The sequence below is a fragment of the Trichoplusia ni genome (genome assembly GCF_003590095.1).
Source record: "Trichoplusia ni isolate ovarian cell line Hi5 chromosome 1 unlocalized genomic scaffold, tn1 tig00004149_group0, whole genome shotgun sequence".
NCBI classification, from domain to species: Eukaryota; Metazoa; Arthropoda; class Insecta; order Lepidoptera; family Noctuidae; genus Trichoplusia; species Trichoplusia ni.
The window spans coordinates 24,750-32,117 of record NW_020799575.1 but is presented as its reverse complement, the minus strand read 5'-3'; the positions used below and the strand labels follow the sequence as shown (position 1 = coordinate 32,117).

Below are 7,368 nucleotides of genomic sequence, written 5' to 3'. Positions count from 1 at the left end.
CGCCTAATTTTTAAAATCTGACCCACAGCCTGAAGGGGATCTTAAATTATCGGAGCATTCCAAGTCAGACCAGTCTGCTGGAACACCCTTTACAACACCCATAACGCGTGATATTAAAGGTAGGGATTAAATGTTGAGTAGCCTTTTTCTTTTAAGAAAGAGCTTTCCATGAAACATTGGCGTCCCTGGGGGCTTTAAACTCTACCGAGATACGGTTTCTACCAATCTTTTTAATTCCATCCTCTGTGATGTTTTTGACCTTATTCCTCAACAGTAACTGACCAAATCTCACTGGATGCATGGTCGAACCCGCCTTAGGGTCCACGTCTGCGTACGAAAACAAATACAATAAACGGGGCAACGTCAGTGTCAGTGTATTTGGACCTAGCTATTAAGGACGGAGCGGAAATTCTGTCCCGTTTTGATGAAGGTGTTATTGTGTCATCGTTACACACGTCCTTTTCCTTGTCCTCAATTGGGTCGTTTGCGCTTCGGTAGGGAAGTTTGAGTCTCCATAGCTTCGAAAGACGCAAAGGAGCTGTTACCACCGGAGTGTATTCAAATAAATCTTTTGATTGCGGATTGGGGTCGGTTTGGGGGTTGGATCCATGCACTGGGGGATCATTGGGGTCTGGCGGACGGCCCGGAGGCCGGTCGTCAGCGTCCATGATCGCGCGGCGGCTGCCGCATAAAACAAGGTAGCACTGTGTACTTACCGGAAAATTTGACGCTCACAAACACAAAACACAAAGGACACACACCAGATAAATAAAATGCAACCAAAAAACAATCGGAAAAACGAACTTCTACTGCCCAAAAGCTTATGAGAAGAAACTCCACATGTGTTAATCAACAAACACAAACCGGGACAACAATCAACTTATATTAGGAATAAAAAATAAATACAGTGCCATGTAGTGCAAAACTATAAAAGTATTTTACTGTCAATGTCACTGTCACTTTGACATATATTATGTGTCATCTGGTCATCTGTCAAGTTGAAACCTTGACACTAGAAACTAACGTTGGTTGCTTGGTGGTTGTGAGATTATTAAATCCGATGTTGCCAGTAAAGTCGTTGTCGATATTTCCGAACTGTTTGGTGTTTTTTTTTTTTCAAATCGCGCAGTTATAAACAACAAAAATAAATTGAAAGGTTACAGTTGATTCATATGAGAACTCATGGATTTTGATTATTTGCTGGCTTGTATTTTAGAATAATACACAGCCAATGATATTCAAAATAATGTGGCAGCTTTTGTTATTCAGTAGATCCGGAGTTTAGCTGTGACAACATCACAAACTGCTGACCTTAGTCTATTGACTACATCCGTCTCATAAACCAAGAAAAAAACTCTTAAAGGTATACTGGCATATAATGCTTACTTGCGAAAAGTTTTTTATGCCACATCTGTAAGGTCCAAACATGGTGGGTATGTTATTGTTTCAAGAACATACATTCTACTAACATGATCATCATTCAGCAGACCATATCCTAAGAATATGGTAACCATTATACCTATTATAGTTGAATAGAAAGGTGGTAACTCGACACTATTGATATTCAGTATATTCATTTATTTATTTACCAGCTTTTCGCCCGCGTCGAGGTCGGTTATATCGCGTTTCCAAGAGAAGTCTTAAAAAATCCGGGATAAAAACTATCCTATGTTCTTTCTCAATGTCAACTCTATCCCTGTACCAAATTTCATTAAAATCAGTTCAGTGGTGTGAAGTGACAGATAGACAGACAGAGTTACTTTCGCATTTATAATATTAGTAGGGATTACGTCACTTGTCCTTACTTTTAGGGGCGTCCTTGGCATGTCACAACTATATTGTCTGGACTTGAAAAGAGGTATTATATTTATCTTATTTTCAGAATGAACTTATTCATTGCATTGGGTTGAACAAAATAAAACAAACATGTTGGCTAATTTGGAATAATTTAATTATGCATTGATAAATATTATGATTATAAAAAAATATATTAGAAATACATATTCAGTAATTCCGAGAGTGTGATAAAATCTATAACTATTGCGTAATAACATGAATAGTGCGAGAATATAACAAATAGGTATATATTTAAAGTAAATATGACTAATGATTAGTAACATTTTAATATTATTCTCATATCTTATTATATAACACTTCATACATAAATGTTCACTACTCCAAATTCTTTCGTTCGTTCGATAAATATTTAAAAAAAATAACACTTAGAATAATAACTCAGAATAGCTACTATGATGAGTTAAATGACTGAAAGTAATCAGTTCCTACTTCTGCAATATAAAATTACAAGCTGTAAGTGTTTTTGTAGTAAGCAATAAATTGTTATAATGATGTTAAATTATTAAAGGCTATTATAAAAATTCATGTTAAACAGTTACAATGGTGGTTTGTGGTGGTTAGTGGTGTGGATGAACATTACCTTTTTGTTTGCTATAAATGTTTTAAGATAACAGTTTTTTTATTATAAAATTACCTTCATTTTAAGATTTAAAAAATTGTGCAATGGGATACAGTTGGTCTTGAATGTAATATTTTTTACTTCATTTGACACAGCAACTATTGAAACTACATGTCAGATGTGTAATACTTGTAATTATATATGTAGAGAAACATGTTTAAAATTTCTAATACTTATTAAGTTATTGACAACTGTCAGGTACTATCATAAAATTGGTAAGTAATTATACTATAAGGAGGATTAATGACTACTGTTATTATTGCTTCGAAACTGTATAAGATACTATCTCTAGTTAGATGTACATGTGCTTACATAGTAATTTTCTAGTAAACATTAAATTATTCGTTGTAGAAGATACAAAGGTTAAGCGTTTAGGGTTTGTGTGAAGTATTGCAAATTCAGTGTGATTTCTTTAAATTACTAACATGTATTGGCTTTCCTAAGATTCAAATATTGAATAATTAGTCAAAATTCATAATTTTTTTATAAATTCTTTACTTACATGTAATATAATTATAATAAAATCCTCAAATGGTAAAAACGTTTAGTTCCCTAGCTAACTACGTTATACGATGGAATAGATACGTGTGAGTGTGTCTGTCGCGCTCCTAGTTGAGCATGGTGTGGCGGTCGTAGATGTTGCGGCGCTGCTCGCGCACCTGCCGCTTCCACTTGTCCTGCTGGTGTGTGACGCGGTTGAGCACGTTGCCGCGCGCGCCCAGCCTGCTGCGACGGCCCGCCAAGCTGCCCTCGTCCTGCGACAACACCGCGGTTAGCCCACGCCCAGAGGCCACACCAGGTGGGAAACACTGCGTGCGACAACATCCATAGCTATGCTCATAGCCGTGGGAAGGCGCGAAATAATGACAGCTCGCAAAACTACTAACTAACAGAATTTAGAAAAGGACAGAAGCTCCGTAAAATATTTTCAATCACAGACTCGCGAGATAATCGTTTCAGCAACCATCACTATTTCGCAACTCCCGCAGCTTCTCTACTGAATAAATATATAAGAAGCAATTAGTTCGGTTCAGTATTTACTTTCGTTCGCGGAGTGAGGACAGAGAGTGAAAAGGGTTTCCACGTACTACTACCTTCAACAGACTTGTGCTTCCGTTGTCTCATAGCGGGGCCAAGGCCCCCTCTTACATTTTAAAGGAAAATCAAAAGAACTAAGATGGCGACCTCCGTTAAGGACTTATAAGAGAAACACTCATTATAGAAGGTACCGATCCAGCTGGCGGCAGCTCACGACTACTTCTCCGCCACATCTTGAGCACGTCGAAACAGTTTTTAGACGATCGCTCACACGTAGTTGACAAAACAATTCCGTTTCAAACTTTGCAGCAGTCTATCAATATTCAGTCGTAGTCTAAGATTCCTTAAACAGATGTTATTGGTCTGTTGTAATAGGAGGTTAGTACCAGAGCAGTAGTGGTTAGGATAAAACAGGAGATACTTACTTCTTCATTGGTGTGCTCCTGGTAGGAGGCCTTGGCGCGCTTGTTGATGAGCGGGTCCAGGCAGATCAGGAATCCCATGTACACCACCAGCAGCATGATCACCCAGATCACGATGATCACTACCACTACCACAAGAAATTAATAACAACCAACTGACAAGCACTTGTTGATTAACAGTTTGTTTAATTTCTCCCGTAGATAAAATAAAACTTAAAAGGAGACCGTACCTGCACTAGCTGATACTAGGGCTGTTGGCAACTTACCTTGATGATAGTAGTATTTCTGTTTTCATACTTGCACTCACAGCGGGGGCAGAACTCTTGCTCCCGACCCTTGATCTGGTCTGCACCCGAGGAAGGATCACATTCTCGCAATTGCTGAAAAAAATGATTTAACAATTTAGTGCGAAGAGTCAAACAAGGGCTTGTTGATTGTATAAACTTGAAGTTCGTAACATTTTGGGCACAGCCAAGTAAAATACATTTAACATACACATATATATACATACTAAACTTACATAGCTTAAATCGCTGGGCATTTATCACAATGCTATGGTTGAATATTGCCACATTGCCAAAAACTTAATACAAAGATGCATAGATATTTAATAGGTATTAACATACCAACAGACGCTGTCCCTAAAGGATGAAACACCGGCTGATGTAACTAGCGTTTTTCAATTCGAGTAACAAGACTAGTACACAGAATGTAAAACATTATGTAGCATGAACGCACAGGAAACAATTTGTATAGTAACAGTTGCACAGGAGGGGAGATATAAATAACTTTATAGAACAAATTGCACGCAATACTCTAGTGTGACTTTATTACCATTTATTTGGTGGGACATTGGCAGACTTCATGAAAGGGCTTCGGTCTGCACCCGCTGTGTTGTTGAGCACCGCCGCCGGACTCGGGCACACACACTTACAGCGGTTGTCCTCATATGAATGACCCTGAACCAATGGTAAAAAAAAATATTGTTACTTCTTCACTCTATTTTACTTTTGTAGTAGATTTGAGAAGTTCACATGTATGTTAAATATGGGATTTTTGTCACATTTTGAACTATTGTAACATGTAATTACAACATTGAATATACTATTTTAGTATGAAGGATATGTAGTTAATAAAAACTGTTCAAACCAAGTTTTAATTCTTATCAGGACTTAATAGGAAAGTAGTACCTAATTTTATTCATATACATGACAGAAAGAGATTACACAATTGATTTTGTAGTAAATCCAAACTGCATCGATTAACGTATCATGAGGCGTTTTATTGTCAAAGGTATTTTATATTTGGAATTATGAGTCTGGAATATGATTATGTTTAAAATTATTATCAAAATAGGTGTACTTACAGAGACATAAGTCGCGGAAAAAGCAGCGAGAATCAGCACAATTAAATGAACTTCCATTTTGTATTAGTTTAGTGCACAGAAACCATCAAATGACTAAATTTTGATTGTTGTTTTTATCCAATATTTCAATTTTTACTGTGAAAGCTGGTAGAGACTACTTCCATTTTACAATAACAATCGGATCAGACAACAATCAATAACACGGAATTTGTTGCCAGTATTAAAAAAAAGGTTTGTCACATTTCTTGTTAAAGAGAAAAAACATATTTTTTATTCAGTTAATAGGGGTAAAAATATATTCACTAAAACATACCTATTAATGAAAAACAATAAGTTACAAAATAATGAAGATGAAGTTGGAAGCAGTCTGTTTTTACTTTGGATGTAATATTACGTTCCTGCCAATAGATGGCGTTGCGAGTCTGCTTTTAAAGCGTAAGTACGTTTCTTTAAATTTATGAGAATTGAATAGCTATGACTTATCTCATTTGTTTTCACTTATATTGTCAATAGAAGAACAGCTACTTCAAACAATTTAACACTATCATTTCTAGAAGTTGGTTTCGATGTTATCGATGTTATTGTACTAAGTATGTGGTACTGGGTAGATTTACATTTCTAATTACTTGCACCACCAGTAGGGCCTATGATACAAAAACGAATGTTAGGGTTTAAAACTACTTATTTTATTTAAGTCGACAAGGGTTTTTGTTGACTATACCTAGAACTACAAAAATAATATTTAAGATAAATCTAAATCCAGGTCGCTCCTGTCCAGGATTAATACACATTGTCACTTTGTTTTTAGACCACTTTTTAATACTATTCTAAGATATTGATGTACTTAATTAATGGTGATTAATTCTAGGTATCATAATTAGGTACCGCCGATAAATAGTATCTAAGAATATATCTAATATCTACCTCTATTATTGTAGGTAATATAACAAAAGATCAAAAAATTAATAATCGAAAATAGGACTTCAATGTCAACAATCAAAAACAAACTAATCATGGCACGGTGCAGTGTAAACCCCTTAATCCATATCGTCCCAAGGTATTTACAACCTAAAAATAACATTTGCACGAGTCAATAGAGCGGGCTATAAAAAATTAATTACATTTTTAATCTACGAAAACGTGAGCAGAAGGTGGATTGCTGGGATATAAGTTTAAATTAAAGGAAATTATATACAAATACGCAATTCACAACATTAAAATATATCATAATACATATGTCATAAATTTACTTAATAAATAGCATTATCCTCCTCTCTCCTACTTTTGCTGTGCCCGACAGGGTCCATAATGAGCTGTGAACCTAGTTATCATTTACCACCTATGTAACATTATGGTATGCAATAAAGATTTACTTACTTACTTACTAAAGTAAGTAGGTATGTCTATCCGTATACACCCTACTTTTCGGAAACGATAAGAATCTAAAAACAACAAAACGTAAAATGCGAAAATACCTGAAGTAGCTTCACTTAATTAAACAAAGGTTGTTTGTTTCTTGAAAGAAAAAACTGTAGGTACGTCATAATAATAAATTAATATTATTTTGTCAAGCAGGTACAATTTTTTTTGATATGCAAGTGGAGCTATTTTTTAAAATAAATAAAATCGAAAGTGTAATATTTTGGGCTGTTCCAGCAAACGAGCATCTTGGTAAGGCGTGGCCCCCGGGCGAGCACATCGGACCCTAATGTGATTTTATAGAGACCATAGGATGCCGATTAGATGGTACTTGTTGGGGTCGCGCTGCACTAATTTAATTTTATAATTCAATGCAATGTATCTTGTGTTACAAATCGATGTCCGGCTCGTTTTCGACATAAGTCAATCTGGATTTTTGTGCAATGGATTGCTTTTCGTTTGTTTAACTTTGTTTTTTGTTGTTATAAAATAAATTAATAGCTGTTTGTGTACAGAACCTTATTACTGAGGTTCCGTCGTCCGTGCGTCTGTCGAAGCTTTTCGTTCGTCACCAGCCTGAATCTCAAAAACCGTGACAAATAAAACTGTTGAAAACTGCCGATGTTTCTGCTATATAAATACAAAAA

At 35.8% G+C, this 7,368-nt stretch overlaps 1 pseudogene; it reads right to left on the bottom strand.

The window, feature by feature from the left end:
• Positions 1 to 2,590: 2,590 nt before the first annotated feature.
• LOC113506150 lies at positions 2,591 to 5,510 on the bottom strand (annotated as a pseudogene).
• Between the last annotated feature and the right edge of the window lie 1,858 nt (positions 5,511 to 7,368).